At 43.1% G+C, this 19,875-nt stretch overlaps 1 protein-coding gene and 1 non-coding gene across 4 annotated transcripts in view; both read right to left on the bottom strand.

Annotated features, from left to right (window-relative positions):
- Positions 1 to 19,875, bottom strand: part of shank2b (SH3 and multiple ankyrin repeat domains 2b) — a 1,127,200-nt gene that overhangs the window by 884,594 nt on the left and 222,731 nt on the right. The window lies entirely within an intron of this gene.
- On the bottom strand, positions 17,336 to 17,439 carry LOC134354492 (U6 spliceosomal RNA). Its single transcript, XR_010019848.1, has one exon. It is a non-coding gene; the product is annotated as a U6 spliceosomal RNA (small nuclear RNA).

Here is a 19,875-nt window from a genome sequence, read left to right as displayed (position 1 = left end):
GTACTTTGAATCTTTGAATAATAGGCAGGATAGAAAAAGAAGAGTCGGTGGATGTAGTTCAGCTTGGATTTCTGGATGGCCTTTGACAAGGTGCCACGAGTGATGCTGCTTAGCAAGATAAGAGTCCATGATATTACAGGAAAGATACTAGCATGGATAGAAGATTAGCTGAATAGCTGAGTTAAAGAATGGGAATAGAGGGGAGCCTTTTCTAGTTGGCTGCTGGTGATTACTGGTGTTCCGTAGGGTATGGTGATGGGACTGCTTCTTTTTACATCAAATGTGATATAGAAACGGGTAAAGAAGTGGCAGATGGAACATAGAGTAGGGAAGTGTATGGTTATGCACTTTTATAGAAGGAATAAATGTGTAGACTGTGTTCTAAATGGGGAGAAAATTCAAAAATCAGAGATGCTCAGGGACCTGGGGGCCCTTGTGTGGGATTCCCTAAAGGTTAACTTACAGGTTAAGTCAGTGCAACACACATCAGAGTTGCTGGTGAACGCAGCAGGCCAGGCAGCATCTCTAGGAAAAGGTACAATCGATGTTTCAGGCCGAGACCCTTCATCCTGACGAAGGGTCTCAGCCTGAAACGTCGACTGTACCTCTTCCTAGAGATACTGCCTGGCCTGCTGCGTTCACCAGCAACGTTGATGTGTGTTGCTTGAATTTCCAGCATCTGCAGAATTCCTGTTGTTTGCGGGGTTAAGTCAGTGGTTAGGAAGGCAAATGCAATATTAGCATTCATTTTGAGAGGACTAGAATATAAAAGCGAGCAAAGATGTGATGCTAAGGCTTTAAAATGCTGTGGTCAGACTGTACTTGGAGTATTGTGAGTGGTTTTAGGCCCCTTATCTAAGACAAGATGTGCTGGCGTTGGAGAGAGACAAGAGGAGGTTCTTGAGAATGATTCAGGAAATAAAACTATGAGAAACAATTGATGTCTCTGGGCCTGTACTTGCTGGAGTTTAGAAGAATGAGGGGAGATATAAGCTATGTAAGACCTTTGTCAGACCCCACTTGGAGTACTGTGTTCAGTTCTGGACACCTCACTGCAGGAAGGATGTGGATACTATAGAGAGAGTGCAGAGGAGATTTACTAGTATGCTGCCTGGATTGGAGGGTGTACCTTATGAGACTAGGTTGAGTGTACTTGGCCTTTTCTCTGTGGAGCGACTGAGGATGAAAGGTGACTTGATAGAGGTGTATAAGGTGATGAGAGGCATTGATCGTGTGTATAGTCAGAAGCTTTATCCCCAGGGCTGAAATGGCTAACATGAGGGGGCATAGTTTTAAGGTGCTTGGAAATAGGTACAGAGGGGATGTCAGGGGTAAGTTTTTCACACAGAGTGGTGGGTGTGTGGAATGCACTGCTGGTGACGGTGGTGGAAGCAGATACAATAGGGTCTTTTAAGAGCCCCTTAGATAGGTACGTGGAACTTGGAAAAATAGAGGGCTATGCACTAGGGAAATTCTAGGCAGTCTCGAGGGTACATGGCTGAAGGGCCTGTCATGTGCTGTAAATTTCTACCTTCTATGTTCTATGAAATTTCATTGAAACCTATCAAGTATTGAAAGGCTTAGAAAGAGTGGATGTGGAGAAGATGATTCCCTTAGTTGGAGAGTCCAGGACCGGGGGGCACAGCCTCAGAAGAAGGGCTGTCCATTTAGAACAGCGATGAGGAGGAAATTTTTTTAGCCAGAGGGTGGTGGATCTGTGGAATTCATTGCCACAGGTTGCTGTGGAGGCCAAATCATTGGGTATACTTAAAGCGGAGTTTCATATGTTCTTGTTTAGACAGAACATCAAGGGTTACGGGAAGAAGGCAGGAGGACGGGGTTAAGATGGATAATAAATCAGCCATAATGGAATGTTGGAGCACACTCAATAAGCTGATTGACCTAATTTTGCTCCTATGTCTTATGGTCTTATGGAGTGTAGTGGATGTGAACCAAGAGAGATGGGCAGGAAATTTGGATTGTTCCCTGTCAGTTTCAGAAGCTCAATAGAAGCACTAAGTAGTCCATTATAGTAGTCAATGAGGCTGTTCCTCTTGCCATAATGCTTGGGACTCACACAGCTCCATCATGGGCATAATACTCCCCATCATCAAGGATATCTTCAAGGAACAAAGCCTCCAAAAGATGGCATCCATCACTTGGGGAGAACCAAACGGGATTGGTGACAGATTCACGCAAAAGTGTCCTTTATAGTTAGTATTGATCCTGTGGACTGAAGGAATTGGCTCCCAGCAGGAATGGGTGACTTAACTGAAAATCAAGCACTTCACCCTGCACCAAGAGTGCTTGCTCATTTCAATAACTGGGTCTTCTGGGGTGCCGAAGGTTCCGCTAAAGCAGGCCTCATTGACATCATTTGGATTTGAAGCAATTCCAGGATCCAGCAGGTAATCTTGGAATTAAATGGAAATCTTGGACATACCAGACCACATGACCTCTTTTAATAATATTATATACAGTAGTCAATTTTTATTTGTTTGTCAACAGTAGTCTAAGACACACAAGGAAACATTGGCTGCCCAATATTCCCTTTCCCAACTTTTCCACCGTCCTCTCTCGGTCATTACCACCTTCTAAGCACACTCTAGCTCACTGCCAAGGATTGTTTTGTGAGTGGTTGGTCCCCTACCATGCAACTAATAAATCCCACCATCCTCACAACGTCACCAAAGACTCGAGCAAATTTCTGCAGGTGTACCACGGAGAACAGTCCCATTGGTTGCATCACCATCTGGTGCAGAGGGCTCACTGCAGAGGGTCAGGAAAAGCTGCACAGGGCTGCAAATTCAGCCTGCTCTATCATGGGCACTAGCCTCTCCACCATCAAGGACATCTTCAAAGGGATGCCTCAAAAAGGTGGCATCAATCATTAAGGATACCATCCACCCAGGACATGCCCTCTTCTCAATGCTACCATCATGGAGGGGGTACAGGAGTCTGAAGACACACACTCAATATTTTAGGAACAGCTTCTTCCCCTGCACCATCAGATTCTGAATGGACATTGAACCCACCCATGAACACCACCTCTCTCTTCTTGTACTACTTTTTAAGTTTAATTTTTTATTCACACCAGATTTCTTATAGTAATTTATAGTTTTGTTTAATGTATTGCACTCTACCACTGCTGCAAAACAACAGGTTTCATGACATATATCAGTGATAATAAACCAGATTCTGATTTAGATTCTCACCACCACCTATTCTCTCTGCTCCACTCAAGTTAAAATGGGGTCTCCATTTTCTTTTAAGAAAAAGAATTCTGATAAAAAAATTAATCTTTAAAAGAGATGTAGGTCTGAGAAGGTGATTGTAACATAGTTGATAAAAGTTTCATTTTAACTAGTATTCCACTATAAAGAATTTTTATTTCCTATACCCGATGAAACTCTGAACACTGGATGTGGACATTGGATGCTCTCTTTTTACTCAGACCATAGAACATCACAGCACACTACAGGCCTTCAGGCCCATGATATTGTGCAAATCTTCCTCACCCAAGTCATTAACTATGTATTCTTCCTTCATATTTAACCTTCTAAAATGAAGTTCAAACTTGTGGAGTATCCAACTAGTCCAGAACAAGTGGAGAGGGATGAGGCTTTATAAGGGATTGGCCAGACATATAGAGTATTATAAACAGTTTTGGGCCCTTTATCTAAGAAAGGATGAGCTGCAATTGGAGAGAGTCCAGAGGAGGTTCAAAGAATGATCCGGAGAATGAAAGGATTAAAGTATGAAGGACATTGGATGGGTCTCGGCCTGTATCCACTGGAGTTCAGAAAGGGGGGGGGGGGTCTCATTGAATATAGAGTGAATGTGGAAAGAATGTTCCCAACAGTGGGGGAAACAAACGCCTGAGGGAAGACTCTCAGAATGGAAGGAAGCCTCTTTAAAACAGGGCACATAATAGAGCAAAACTTTGTGGAAGTTGGAGCATTGGGAAATTTTTAAAAACAAACAGAAGGCAACTAAAAATGTCACTAAAAAAGGTAAAGATGGAATACAAAAGTAAGGTAGCCAATAATATTAAAGCGGATACCAAAAGTTTCTTCAGATACATAAAGTATGAAAGAGAGGTGAGATTGGATATCAGACCTCTAGAAAACGATGCTGGAGAGGTAGCAATGGGTGATGAACTGAATAAATATTTTCCATCAGTTTTCACTGTGGAGGACACTAGCAGTGTGGTGGAAGGTCCCAATGTCAGGGGTCATGAAATGTGTAAAGGATCTTGGGAAACTGAAAGGTCTGAAGGCAGATAAGTCTCCTGGACTAGATGGTATACACCCCAGAGTTCTGAAAATGGTGGCTAAAGAGATTGTGGAGGGATTAATAATAATCTTCCAAGAATCACTAGATTCTCGAATGGTTCTGGCAGACTGGAAATTTGTAAATGTCATACCACTCTTCAAGAAGGGAGAGTGTCAGAAGAAAGGAAACTATAGGTCAGTTAGTCTGACCTCAATGGGCCAAATGGCCTAATTCTGCCCCTATATCTTATGGTCTTATGGTCTAAATCAACCATGATCGACTGGCAGAGCAGATTCAATTAGATGAACTGTCTGATTCTGCTCCTATATCCTTAGGTCTCAAGGTATCGTCAAAGGCTATTTAAATTTAACTCAGAGGGAGAGAAGCATTTTATCACTGAAGTGTTAACAGATATCAAGGGCTGCAGATTACTGCAGACACTGGGTAAATTAAATTAAAGTTACGAGGATATCCAACTGACTGATGAAAGGCATCAACTTCTGTAGATTAAAGGCAGCTGTGGCACAGATCAACCATAATCTAACTGACTGAATGCACAAGCCAAATGGGCTAAAAAGCGTCTTTTCCTTATAATCCCAATGCCTGCGATGCTTGTCGGTTCAGATTCACCTTTGTGACCCCAGCCGACAGCAGCACTCCACTGGAACAGAGGGGGAAGCCGCCTCTCTAGTTTAACATAAGTGGCAGAAGAAGGACCTTTCAAGAGTGCCTGCGATTCACTGGAAGCTCTCGAAATGTGAAGGGTTCCCGCTGTAATGGACACCCAGAAACATGAGTCTATTATTACTGCCTTTCAGTTCCTCAGCAAATCTGTTATTAATAACATGAAGCTAAAATGCAGTTCTGAAGGTTTCCATGTACAGTGTTGATAGGCACTTTAACATCAAATTCAATACATCGTCATTATTCTATGATCCTTGCCAATCAAAATTTTAAAATGACTGGCTTAAGTGCTTGCTATGAAAAGTATTCTTGCTGGACCCAACTAAATGAAGTTGGTTGGCAATGATAGGAGTCTAGTGCTCACTGACATCTCACTGCATTGTCAGACATTCTTCAGCTGTTAATGACACAAATAAAAAAAAATGTTTCTTCCAGTTTAAATTGCTCTATCTGTGGCCTGCTTTGAGGATCATGTGCTTTGAGAACTGTGACGATCATGTTTTATGATTTCTCAAGTGCTTTCAACACCATACAGCCCTCATTGTTGGGAGGTGGGGGGCTAGAATGCTCTGTTCAATGAGAATTGGCACTTCCATTGTATCCTGGATAATGGACTACCCAACTGGCAGACCACAGTTTGTGGGGCTTCAGAGCTGTGTGTCAGGAATGGTTATAAGTAACACTGGGGCCTCACAGAGGACTGTATTGGCTCCCTTCCTGTTTACTCTGTATACCTCGGACTTTAGATCCAACACTGAATCATGTCATCTGCAGAAATTCTCTGATGACTCAGCAATAGTTGGGTGTATAAACGGAGGATGGGAGGATAAGTACAGGGTCCTAGTGGAGGACTTTGTCAAATGGTACAAGCTGGATCATCTGCAGCTCAACATCAGTAAGATAAAGGAGATGGTGATGGACTTTAGGAAGACCAAGACTGCACTGCTCCCTGTTACTATTGATAGTGAGGACATGGATGTGGTGAGGACCTAGAAATACCTGAGGGTGCACCCGGATGACAGACTTGAGTGGATCACCAATACAAGGCTGGTACAAGAAGGGCCAGAGTCACCTCTATTTCCCAAGGAGCTGAGGTCCTTTGGAGTATGCAGGCCTCTCCTTCACATATTCTAGCATCTTCTACACAGTGGTGTGCCGGGGCAGTGACATCAACATCGGTGATGTCAGCAGGCTCAATAAACTGATAAGAAAGGCTAGCTCTGTTATAAAAGTCAAATTGGACACACTGGAGGCTGTGGTAGAACAAAGGACCCTATGGAAAATCCTGGCAATTCTGGACAATGTCTCTCACTCTCTGCATGCCACCTTGGCTGAACAGAGGAGCATGTTTAGCAATAGACTAGGACAACTGCGCTGCTCCAAAGAGCGCTGTATGAGGTCATTCTTAGCTTCGGCCACTATGCTCTGTAATGAGAACCAATAGCCAGGGAAGTGATGACACCGTCAGACTGCTTGAGATAACTTATTTTTTATTTTTTCTTACACCCCTTTGAATGTTTGTATCTTTGCAAACCTGTGCACTTGTAATGCTACTGTGACGTTGTAATTTCCTTTGGATCAATAAAGTATCTTTCTATCTTTCTGACTCCCAAACACAGGAACGAGAGGACACAAGGATGGTACAGATGTACTGAAGGATTGGCCCTTACGCCATGGCGTCATCTGTCACAGCCACCCAGGAAACGAGCTGCAGGAGGCAGTGTGGGAAAGAACAGAGGCTGGGGGTGAATTGGAATACATGCAGAATTGTGAGCTGGGCCCTGGAGACTGACTCTCCAGATGGAGAGAGTGAGAGGGAGAGAGGGAGAGAGAGGGTGTAAGAGAGTGACAGAGAGAGTGAGAGAGAGAGAGAGAGTGACTGAGAGAGAGAGAGAGAGTGAGAGAGAGAGAGGGTGTGTGGGTAAGTGTGCAAGAGAGAGGTGTGTGTTTGCGGGAGAGAGAGAGAGTGTGTGAAAGAGAGAAAGTGTGAGAGAGGGTGTGAGAGAGAGAGAGGTAGTGTGTGTGCATGTGTGAGAGAGAGAGAGAGAGTGTGTGTGAGAAAGTATATGTGTGCGTGAGAGAGAGAGAATGTGTGTGTGTGGGGGGGGTGAGACAGAGAGAGACAGAGAGAAAGAGAGGATGAGACAGAGGGTGTGTGTGTGAGAGAGAGAGACAGAGAGAGAGAAAGAGAGAATGAGACAGAGGGCATCTGTTTGTGTGTGAGACAGACAGAAAGAGAGAAACAGAGAGGGTTGAGACAGAGCGAGAGAGAAAGAGAGGCAGAGAGAGAGAGGCAGGCACACAGAGAGAGAGATAGAGAGAGGGAGGGGCAGAGAGAGAGAGATGGGGAGGGGGACAGAGAGAAAGAGAGAGGGGGAGAGGGGCAGAGAGAGAGGGAGACAGCAGAGAGAGCGAGAGAGGGGAAGAGGCAGAGAAAGCGAGAGAGGGGAAGAGGCAGAGAGAGGGTCACAAGATTCTGAAGATGCTAGAGATCTCTTGAGCAACACACAAAACGCCAAAGGAACTCAGCAAGTCAGGCAGCATCTAAAGTGTTAACATTTCCAGCCAAGACCCTTCATCAGGACAGTTTGAGAGGCAGATGCAGCAAGGATTGTGATAGGATAGAAAGCAGGAAAGTTTATAACAAAAAGCAGGTGGTCGTAGATTATGAAGGGACAAAAAAAGAACAAGATGAATCTTGAGATTGTGGCAATGGGAGTATGTGTTGATGCTGATTTGTGCACTTGCACAGAAATCATCATCTTTATCATCTCCTGGACTGGTGTGGATGGCTTCACTCATCTCTTCACTGAAATGACTCCACAGCCTAAGGTCTCACTTTTGAGGACTCTGTAGTTGAAATTCTCAGTATTATTTGTTTACTTTTTTATTATTGGCACAATTTGTCCTCTTTTGGGTGTTGGTTGGTCTTTGTTGTGTGTGGTATTTAGACAATAGAATCCATGAGAAACCATGGGTGCTACGGTAGCAAAGAGGGCACTACGATGGCGTAGCAGTTAGTGAGATGTTATTACAGCTCAGGACATCAGAGTTCAGAGAGCAGCATCCTCTGTAAGAAAGTTTATACCGTGTATGCATGGGTTTCCTCCCACAGTCCAAAGACATACCAGTTAGTAGGTTAATTGATCATTGTAAATTGTACTGTGATTGGGCTGTTTATACTGCTGGGCTGCTGGACAGCGTGGCACAGTGGTCAGAAAAGGGTCTGTTCTGTGCCATATTTCAGAATAAAAATTAAACAAATACTTCCTTATTTTTCCTGTGGGTGCCTGTAAAAAAATCATTCTCAAGGTTGTAATACAGTCACAGAAAAGTACAGCTCTTTGGCCCATCTAGTTCATGCCAAAACTATTTAAGTTACCTAGTCCCATCAACCTACACCAGGACCATAGCCCTCCATACTCCTACTATCCATGTACCTATCCAAACTTCTCTTAAACATTGAAATCGAGCTCACATTCACCACCTCTGCTGGCAGCTCATTCCACACTCACATGATCCTCGGAGTGAAGAAGTTTCCCCTCATGTTCCCCTTAAGCTTTTCACCTTTCACCCTTAACCCATGACCTCTGGTTGTAGTCCCACCCAACTTCCGTGGAAAAAGCCTCTTGCATTTACCCTATCTACACCCCTCATAATTTTGTATACCTCTATCAAATCTCCTCTCAATCTTCTCCATTACAAGGAATAAAGCCCTCACCTATCCAAACTTTTCCTTTCTTTGTACTCTTTCAACCTCATTTACATCTTGCCTGTAGGTAGGTGGCCAAAATGGGTTCATATACTCCAGATTAGGCCTCGACAATATCTTGCACAACTTCAACATAACATCCCATCTCCTGCTCTCTATACTTTGATTTATGAAGGCAAGTGTACTTTCTTTATGACACTATCTACCAATCGACCACTTTCAACAAATTATGGTCCTGTATTCCCAGATCTCTTAGGGCACACTCCTCAGTGACTTACTGCTCCCTATGTAAGACCTACCCTGGTTGGTCCTACTGAAGTGCAAAACCTCGCACTTGTCTACATTAAATTCCATCTGCCATTTTACAGCCCATTTTCCAGCTGCTCCAGATCCCACTGCAAGCCACAATAGCTTTCCTCTCTGTCTACTACACACCCAAACTTGGTGTCATCCGCAAATCTGCTGATCCAGTTAACCACGTTGTCATCTATATCAATGATCTGGACGACAAACAACAAAGGACCCAGCACTGATCCCTCTGGCACTCCACTAGTCACAGGCCTCCAGTCAGGGTCAATCATCTACTACCGCTCTCTGGCTTTTCTCACAAAGCTAATGTCTAATGCAATTCACTACCTCATCTTGAATACTGAGCAACTGAACCTTCTTGACCAGACCCGCTAAAGTCCATGTAGATAATACTCACTGTCTTGCCTTCATCTACTTTCCTGGTACCCTCCTCAAAAAACTCCATAAGATTGGTTAGACATGACCTACCATGCACGAAGCCATGCTGACTATCCTTAATCAGTCCACGTCTATCCAAATACTTATATACTCAGTCCCTTAGAAAACCTCTCAATAATTTTCCCAACGCTGATGTTAGGTTTACCAAACTATAATTCCCTGGATTATTGCTAGAGCCTTTCTTAGACAGCAGAACTACACTGGCTCTCTTCCAATACTCCAGTACCTCACCAATCGCAAAGGATGATTTAAATATCTCTGCTAAGTCTCTAGCAATTTCTGCACTTGCCTCCTGCAGGGTTGAAGGGAACATCTTGTCGGGCCCTGAGGATTTATCCACCCTAATTTGCCTCAGAACAGTAAACTCCTCTTCCTCTGCAATCGGCATAGGGCCCATGAAGTTAATGCCACTTTACCTCATTTCTTTCAACTCTGTGTGCATCTCCTGAATAAATACAGATGCAAAAAATTTCATTTCAGGTCTCCTTCATCTCTTTTGGCCCCACACATGGATAACAATTCTGCTCTTCCAGAGGACTAATTTTGTTCCTGCAATCCTTTTGCTCTTAACATTTCTGTAGAATCCCTTAAGATTCTCTTTCACTTTGTCTGCTAGGACAACCTTATGCCTTCTTTTAGCCCTCCTGATTGCTCTCCTATGTTCCCTTTCATTTCTTATACTCCAGAAGCACCTCGTTTGTTCCTACCTGCCTATCCTACTATGCACTCTTTTTTTTATCCTCACCAGCTCCTCAATGTCTCTTGAAAACCAAGGTTCCCTACACCAATAAAGTTTGCCTTTTATTTTGACAGGCACATACAAGCTTTGCACTCTAATTTCCATTTTTGAAGGCCTCCCACTTACCAAGTAAAACTTTGCCAAAAAACAGTCTGGCCCAATCCACACTTGCCTGATCCTTTGTGACAGCACCAAAACTGGCCTGTCTTCAATTTAGAACCCATGGACCAGACTGACCTATATTTACTTTGAAACTAATGGCATTGTGATCACTAGATGCGAGTGTTCACTGAACAAATTCCTGTCAGGAGCAAGAGAAAATCTGCAGATGCTGGAAATCCGAAGACCTGCCGAAGGGTTTCGACCCAAAACGTTGACTGCACTTTTTCCCACAGATGCTGCCTGGCACGCAGAGTTTCTCCAGTATTTTGTGTGTGTGGCACAAATTTCTGTCACCTGCCCTGTCTCATTCCTTAATAGCAGATCGAGTATCTTACGCTCTCTCGTTGGGACTTCTTTATACCGATTAAGGAAACTTTCCTGTACATATTTGACAAGCTTTATCTCATCTAGTACTTTTACAGTATGGGAGTCCCTGTCAGTATGTGCAAAGTTAAAGTCACCTACTAGAACAACCTTATGTTTCTTACAACAGTCTGAGATCTCTTTACAAATGTGTTCCTATAAATCTCTCGGACTGTTAGAAGGTCTGTAATATAGCCATATTAAAGTAGTCATACCTTCCTTATTTCTCAGTTCCACCTATAATGCCTTACTAGAAAGTTTTCCAGTCTGTCCTGACTGAGCACTGCTGTGACATTGTCCCTGAGTAATAACGCCATCCTTCCTCCTTTAATGCCTCCCACTTTGTCATCTCTAAAACAACTGAACCCTAATGCGAATATTGAGCTGCCAGTCCTGCCCCTCCTGCAACCAAGTCTGACTAATGGCTACAATGTCACAATCCGGGTGTTGATCCATGCCCCAAGCTCATCCGCCTTTCCTGCGATATTTTTTGCATTGAAACATACACACAGTATGTATGGCAAACACACTTTAATAATGAATTTACTTTGATCTTTGGCCTGTCACCTCTATTCCACATCAGAATCTCTTGCCTTCATCACAGGGGACAAATTAGCCTCTAATGTCCAAGATAAATCCGCTGACTCTCACAGTTACTAAAGCAACTCTTCCTCCTATACTGTCTCCTGTAAGGATACAATCCTTTTTCCCTCAATTTCTCTGTCTCTGTTGACAAGGTGAAGCATTCTGCTCCAGGCCTTGTGAGATGACTTCCTTCTTTCTGTAAATCTTGCTTCCCATCTGCCACAGTTGATGGAATCCACATGAAGTTTCTCTATTTCCTGCATTTCTCTATCCACTACCACCCTCACCACACCCCCGCCTCACTGCACCAACAGAACAGAGTTATAGAGTTATAGACTATAGGACCATAAAGACAAAGAAGCTGAGTTAGGCCATTCAGCCCATCAAGTCTGCTCTGCTATTCCATCATGGCCAATTTATTATCCCTCTGAACCCCATTCTCCTGTCTTCTCCCTGTAACTTTTGACACCCCTACTAATAAAAAAACCTAACAACCTCTTATTAACCCAATGGCTTAGTCTCTACAGCCATCTGTGGCAATAAATTCCACAGATTCACCACCTTCTGGCTAAAGAAATTCCTTCTCATCTCTGTTCTAAAGGGACATCCTGTTATTCTGAGGCACAACGATCTGGATCTAGACCCTCTCACTATTAAAAACATCCTTTCTACATCCACTCTACCTAGGCCTTTCACTATTCGATAGGTTTCAATGAAAATCCTCTCATATTTCTAGACTCTGGTGAAGACAGGCCCAGAGCCACCAAATGCTCCTCATTGTATATACACACCCTTTTATTCCCAAAGATTATTCTCATGAACCTCCTCTGCTCCTTCTTCAATATCCTTTCTTAGATATGGGGTCAAAAACTGCACACAATTCTCCAAGTGCAGTCTGACCAATGCTGCATCAAGCCTCAGCATTACACTCTTGCTTTTATATACCTTTTGAAATGAATGCTAACATTGTAGTTGCCTTCCTTGGTGTTCACCTTTCACCCCTTTAGCCTTTGCATCCAGCACATCACTCTTCACCATTTCACCAGAATTCAGAATCCCACAAGTTGCATCTTCCCCTCACCACCACCTGCGTCCATTCGATATTCCCCTTAGGACTATTCTCTCTAAGATTATCTGATATAACCATCCCTTCCCATCCATCCTTCCTCATCCCGGCCACTTTCCTCTGCTGTCATAGGAGCAACACTTATCCCTTCACCTTTTTTTATTGATCCTATTGTATTTTTCGTTCTTTTGTTAATCCCTGGAAGAAAATGAATCTCAGGGAAGTATATGGTGAGAAACACGTACTTTGCCGAAAGTAATAAGGATTGAGATAGACCAGCTGGTTGAGCAGTGTCACAACAATATCTCTTCACCCAACATCTATAAACCCCAAGGAATTAAAAAAAAGGATTCATCTGGGAATTGGTTGCACCGTGGAAGGTAGTGGAAAGGGTGAGCAGTTTCAATTTCCTGGGTGGGTGCCAACATCTTTGAAGATCTATCCTGGGCCCAACATATTGATGCAATTACAATGAAGGTACGACAGCAGAAGTTTGAGGAGACATGGTACAGCACCAAAGACTTGCAAATTTCTACAGATGTACCATGAAGAGCATTCTAACTGGTTGCATTAGCGTCTGGAGGGACCACTGCGCAGGATCAGAAAAAAAAACACAGAAAGTTGCAAACTCAGCCAGCTCGATCATGGACACGAGCCACCTCAGCACTGAATACATCTTCAAAAGGCAGCATCCATCTTTAAATACACCCTTCGCCAGGACATGCCCTCATCAGGGAGGACGTACAGGAGCCTGAAGTCACACACTCCCAATATGTTAGGTACAGCTTGTTCCCCTCTGCCATAGGATTTCCGAACAGACAATGAACCCATGTGTATTACTTCAGTATTTTTGCTCTCTTTTTGCACGACTTATTTAATTTTATTTATGTATCTTATTGTCATTTACAGTTTTTATTATATATTGCCATGTACTGTTGCTGTAAAACAACAAATTTCATAACATATACCAATAATATTGAACTTGATTCCGATTGTGACTCTGATTCATTGACAATAAATGTACTCGGAACTTTGAACCTCCTCCCTCACTGCCATCTCGGATCACAAGACCCTGCAGCGGATAGTGAGGTCAGCTGAGAAGATCTCTCTTCCCGCCATTAGACATTTACATCACACGCTGCATCCACAAAGCAAACAGCATTATGAAGGACTCCAAGCACCCCTCATACAAACTCTTCTCCCTCCTGCCACCTGGCAAAAGGCACCGAAGCATTCGGGCTCTCACGACCAGACTATGTAACAGTTTCTTCCCCCAAGCCATCAGACTCCTCAATACCCAGAGCCTGGACTGACACCAACCTACTGCCCTCTACTGTGCATATTGTCTTGTTTATTATTTATTGTAATGCCTGCACTGTTTTGTGCACTTTATGCAGTCCTGGGTAGGTCTGTAGTCTAGTATAGTTTGTGTGTTGTTTTACGTAGTTCAGTGTAGTTTTTGTATTGTTTCATGTGGCACCATGGTCCTGAAAAATGTGGCCTCGTTTTTTCTGTGTACTGTACCAGCAGGTATGGTCGAAATGACAATAAAAAGTGACTTGATTTGACTTGACTTGACTTGACTCTCAGAGACCAATACCGCCCTTTTGGGTGAAGCAGATATTATTTTCCTTGTAGTTTTATTTTTTTATGCTTGCTTGCTTGTATTTTTATATCATTACCTATAGATGTGTAATTGTTCAGTGAGTTTTCTAGTAATCACAGTTCAGCTGCTTCTTTATTTTTCTAGAAGCAAGTGTCACACCAATTGAATCTGTCTATTTTATAGGTTAATTGTTATTGTTATAATTTTGTTATTTCTCGTCTAATTAGACGGCCACAACTGCTTTTCCTATTTTCTTTTCTTTGTTCTCTCAGCTCCTCTTTCTTTTCTTATTTTCTGTTCTTGTAATTATAAAACGACTATAAGCAGTAAGTTTTATGCCTTATTCTTGACCTCCGAAGAACCTTTGGATCACTAAGGTATCGTAATGCAACAGCTCTTATGGAGTAGATTACAGAAGATGTTCCCACATGTGGATAACACCAAGACAGGGAAGTAATCAGATAAAGATTTCCATTTATATGCTTTCCACGTTGCACAGGGCTTTATAGATAATGAAATGTTTTCTGAAGTGTGCTCACTGTTGCGAGAGAGAGCTCAGCTAAGTAGCTCATAAAGAGCAACCACATAATGACTAGATAATTGATTCCAATGAGGATAAATACTGGTTAGGTCATCAGGAACAATGTCCCCAATCTACTTTGAACAGTACCATTGGTTTACTTACATCATAGGTAAAGCCCTCCTCACCCCCCGAGCACATTTACAAGGAGCGTTGCAGCAGGAAGGCAGTGTCCATTATTGAGAACCCCCACCACCCAGGCCATACTCTCTTCTCACTGCCGCCATCAGGAAGAAGGTACAGGAGCTTCAAGTCCCACATCGCCAGGCTCAGGAACTATCACTAGCAATCAACATCAGGCTCTTGATCCAGAGGGAATAACTTCACTCACCCTAACACTGAACTGATTCCATAGCCTATGGAATCACTTTTAAGAACTCTACAACTCACGTTCTCAATATCTATTGCTTATTTTTGTATTTGCACAGTTTCTTGTCTTTTGCACATTGGTTGTTCATACGGTTTTTCATTGATTCTATTGTGTTTCTTTGTGAATGTTGTTGTTTGGTGTTTCTTGGTATCAAGGCTGTCTGGGGTGAGACAAATCTCAGGTTGTATACTGCATATATACTTCGATAATAAATGTACTTTGATTCGTCAAATGCCCACAAGAAAATAAATTCAGGGTTGAATATGGTGACATATATAACCATATAACAATTACAGCACGGAAACAGGCCATCTCAGCCCTTCTAGTCCGTGCCGAACTCTTACTCTCACTCAGCCCATAACCCGCCATTCCTTTCCTGTCCATATATCTATCCAATTTAACTATAAACGACAACGTCGAACCTATCTCAACCACTTCTGCTGGGAGCTCGTTCCACACAGCTACCTCTCTCTGAGTAAAGAAGTTCCCCCTCATGTTACCCCTAAACTTTTGTCCTCTAATTCTCAACTCATGTCCTCTTGTTGAATCTCCCCCACTCTCAATGGAAAAAGCCTATCCACGTCAACTCTATCTATCTATATCTTATTATATTTAAGACTGAGATGAGGGGGGTTGAATTTCTTCCCTCAGAGTATGTACTTTGTTAATACATGTACTTTGAACTTTAATGTGGGAGAGCAGGCGGAACTTAAATTGAACGATCCAAAACACAGCACTTCTAGCAGGTCAGCACTTCCTTTGCACAGCACAGTGGTGTCACCTCACACTTTTTCACACTTTTAAGTGTGACAGTATGGTAGCATCACACTTCACGTAACATTACCACAGTGCCAGCAGTTCAGGTTCAATTTCACTGCTGTCTGTAAGGACTTTGTACGTTCTCCCTGTGACCACACAGATGCTCTGGTTTCCACCCACACTCCGACAACTCACAAGTTAGTAGGTTAATCCGTCACACAGGTGTAATTGGGTGCTGTGGGCTCGCTGGGCTGCAAGAGCCTGTTACTGTGCTGTATCTCTAAAGATTTTAAGTCTGCGTAGCAGGACTATTCTGGTGAAGGGTCCCCAGATCTGAAACATTAACTGCTTCTCTCTCCACAGACACTGCCTCACCTGCTGAATGCTTCCAGCACTGGGTAACTCTCACAGATTTCCAGAATCAGCGGCTTTCTCATGTCCTCTTATTGTGTGATGGAACTTGAACACACAGCCGCTGGCCTCACAATTGAGTGTGTTGCCATCCACAGGGCAACCTGACACGTAAAGAAGGCAGCGGCAGGCAACTGAATCCAAAGGGAAATTCACGATAATTGACTTAACCAGAGGCTGTCAAGGACACAGAACTCAATACGTCCTGGAATGGTTGCAGCAAGTAAGCAGATCTGGCTGGATACTTTGCAGCAAATGTAGTAGACGTGGGAGAAAGGAGTAAACTGACAAAAAAAAAGTGTGTATGGGGGTAGAACAAACCAGTTGAGTTAAATAGCCTGTTTTGGCTGCCGGCTGGAGGCGCTTCCCCAAAATACAGATCTCACCAGCTCAATTGTTTCTCTAGTGCGCCCTCTGCAGGACAGCCTGTTGAAGGCTGCTTGAAGAGCAGAGTATTATACAATCCCTGCTGCATCTTCTACATTAGACAAGTCCTAGTTAACATACTGTGAGATTGCAAAGTTCCCAGACAGTTTGAACTATGTAATTTCAGCAACTATTACAAATTTCATCACATCTCAACCTCTTTGAGGGCTAAAACTAAACCAAGTAAAGGTTAGACTGTATGCGTTGTGATATCATTCCAATGTGGGAGTTACCAAAAGATTCAACAACTGTTCTGTTACTATGATTACTTTGAGGACGAGATGAGGCCAGAGCTAGTTTCAGGGTCAGGGATGGTGAAGAGCCCTTGAATTGTTCACAGAATTCCTGAATTAGTATACGTTCTAAAGAAAGAGACGAAACATTAGCTTTATTTGTCACATGTAGATTGAAACATTCAGTGAAATGCGTCATTTGTGTCAGTAACCAACGCAGTCTGAGGATTGCTGGGGGCAGCCTACAAGTGACACCATACTTCCGGCTCCAACATAACATGCCCACAACTCACTAACATGAAACCTAATCCTAACTGCACTTCTTTGGAAAGCGGGAGGAAACCGGAGGACCCGGAGAAAACCCAAGGGGAAAACAGTCCAGAGATGTGCTGGTTAGTAGGTTAATTTGTCATTGTAAATTGTCCTGGGGATTCGGCTAGTGTTAAGTAGGTGGGTTGCTGGGCGTAGCCTTTTGGGCAGGAAAGGCCTATTCCGCGCCAAATCGCAAAACAAAATAAAAATAAAACATCTCAACTCCTTACAAACAGTGGCAGAAATCGAACCCTGACCAACGATCACTGGCCCTGTAAAGCAACTGCCCTATCCCCTACGCTACTGTGCTCCCCTATTGCTTCGTGAATTTGCATGCTACCCTTGTGCAGAGGCCATGCGAGTCTTCTCTGTAATTTTCCAATATTAAGAAAGCACCAATACAGCGGTCTTTGGGTCAGTCCCAGTGGAGTAACGTGAACAATGTGGAGCATGTGTTCCTGAAGGAGTATTTCGGGGAATATTCACCATTGCTCGTTGTTACTCACTGGTGTGGCCACTATTAACTGCCCATCCCCATTCCGCCATGTTGCTCATTCCAAAAAGTAGTTCATGGAACTTGAACACTGCAGCAAAATACAGGCCCTTCAGCCCACAATGTTGTGCTGACCTTTTACTAACTCCAAGATCAATCTAACCCTTCCCTTCCACGTTGCCCTACATGCTACATTCATCCATGTGTCAAGTCAAGTCAAGTTTATTGTCATTTAACTATATATATGTACACCATCAAATGAGACAGTACTTCTCCAAATCAGAGTGTAAAGCACAGTAGTAGACATAACACACATAGATAACCTGGGAAGAATTAAATCTACAAATTAATTACGCATAGATAAACAAAGTAAAGTGTTGTAAATTAAATATTGTAGGGCAAGTACAAATTATCGGGTGACACTTGGAATGTGACAGCGAGCTCAGAAGCCAATGGCCTGAGGGAAGAAGTTGTTTTCTCATCCTAACCGTTTTTGTCTTTATGCACCAAAGTCTCATGCCTGATGATAGAATGTCAAAGAGGATACTGGATGGATGGGTGGGATCCTTGATTACACTAAGGGCCCTGCCTATGCAGCAACCCTGATAAATGACCCTGATGGATAGTGGGGAGGCCCCTATGACCTTCTTAGCCGTTCTCACAGTCCTTTGTAGGGACTTCTGATCTGACGAATATCTAAGAGTTTCTTAAATATTCCTAATGTATCTGCCTCTACCACCATTCCTGGCAGCACTTTCCATGACCTACTACTCTGTGTAAAAAAACTTACCTCTGACAACCCCCCCATGCTTTCCCCCAATCACCTCAAAATGATCGCCCCTTGTATAAGCCATTTCCATCCTGGGGAAAGTCTCTGGCTGTCTACTCAATCTATGCCTCTTATCATCACCTTGAACACATCTCTCAAGTCATCGCTCATCGTCCTTTGTCTTTCCATCCAGTTCCTATTAATTTACCAAACTCCTCCTGAAATCTATTGCAATTTGCATTGTTGACAAAAGTCACCTGCACATTTTAAGCAGAATGTCAAATTCCAGGACAAAGGAAAGGTCTCGAAGACAATTAGGGCACTCTTCTAACTAGATAGAAAAATATCTATCCATCATTATTTTCTGTCCCATTCCCCCAGCCAGGGCTGCACAGTAGTGTGACAGTTAACATAACACTTTTACAGCACCAGCAGTGAAAGAGGATTCAATTCCTGCCACTATCCATAAGGGGTTTGTATGTTCTCCCCATGTGACGCCTTGGGTTTTCTCCAGGTGTTCCAGTGTCCTATCATATTCCAAAACTGTACGGATTAGGGTGAGTGAGTTGTGGGCATGCTATATTGGTGCCAGAAGTATGGCAAAATTTGCCTGCTGTCTCCAGCAGCATTCCTTGCTGATTGATTTGGCACAAAACGACACACTTCATTGCAAGTTTTGATATACAGTACATGTGACAAATAAAGCTAATTTTTAACATTTTTTTAATCTTCAATCTGTCGCCTTAATCCTACATTCTTCTTAACCAAGTTATTGGGAAAGGCCGAATAGGTTAGAATTTTATTCCCGGGAGTATAGGAGAATGAGGGGAGATTGATAGAGGGTGCAGGCAAGCTGAATGTAACCAAGCTTTTTCCACGGACGTTGGGTGAGACTAGAACTAGAGGTCATGGGTTAAGGGTAAAAGGTGAAATGTTTAAGGGGGAACTTGAGGGGAAACTTCTTCACTCAGGGGGTGGTGAGAGTGTGGAATGAGCTGCCAGTGGAAGTGGAGCATGCAGGCTTGATTGCAATATTTAAAACTAAGTTTGGATAGGTACATGGATGGGAGTGATATGGAAGGCTATGGTCCAGGTAATGTCCTTCAAAAGTCCAAGTAGACAACACCAGTTGCACCACCCTGACCAACCCTCTCTGAAACTTGACAAAAGTACACAAACAGTCAGTGCCATTTGCCTTTACCTATGCCATATGGGCTGCCCATTAACTATCTCTGCTTCATCAAGAAAGAAGGAACTTTGGCCATAATATTAGCCCTTACCAATGGGACTGTCTTCAGTAGAACTGTAACATTTACAACTTCGTAATCCTTCAGCCGCATTCAAAGGGGGTTGAAATATGTTAGTCTGCGTTTCCACTTTGTCTCCAGGGGAAACCTTTTCCATGGGTTAAGAGAGATAAGTAGATGATGCCAATAATAAAAATTTAGGCTGATCCAGAGGGAAATTGGGAAACAGATAGTTGTTCAAAGAGGCCAGAGATGCAGAAACAGTCCTCCTCAACATATATAAACACAAGAGATTCTGCAGATGCTAGAAGTCAATTGCAAAGCACACAAAATGCT

Source organism: Mobula hypostoma, chromosome 11, assembly GCF_963921235.1.
Source record: "Mobula hypostoma chromosome 11, sMobHyp1.1, whole genome shotgun sequence".
NCBI classification, from domain to species: Eukaryota; Metazoa; Chordata; class Chondrichthyes; order Myliobatiformes; family Myliobatidae; genus Mobula; species Mobula hypostoma.
Note: the sequence above shows the minus strand (reverse complement) of the source record. Positions and strands in the feature narration are given on the sequence as shown.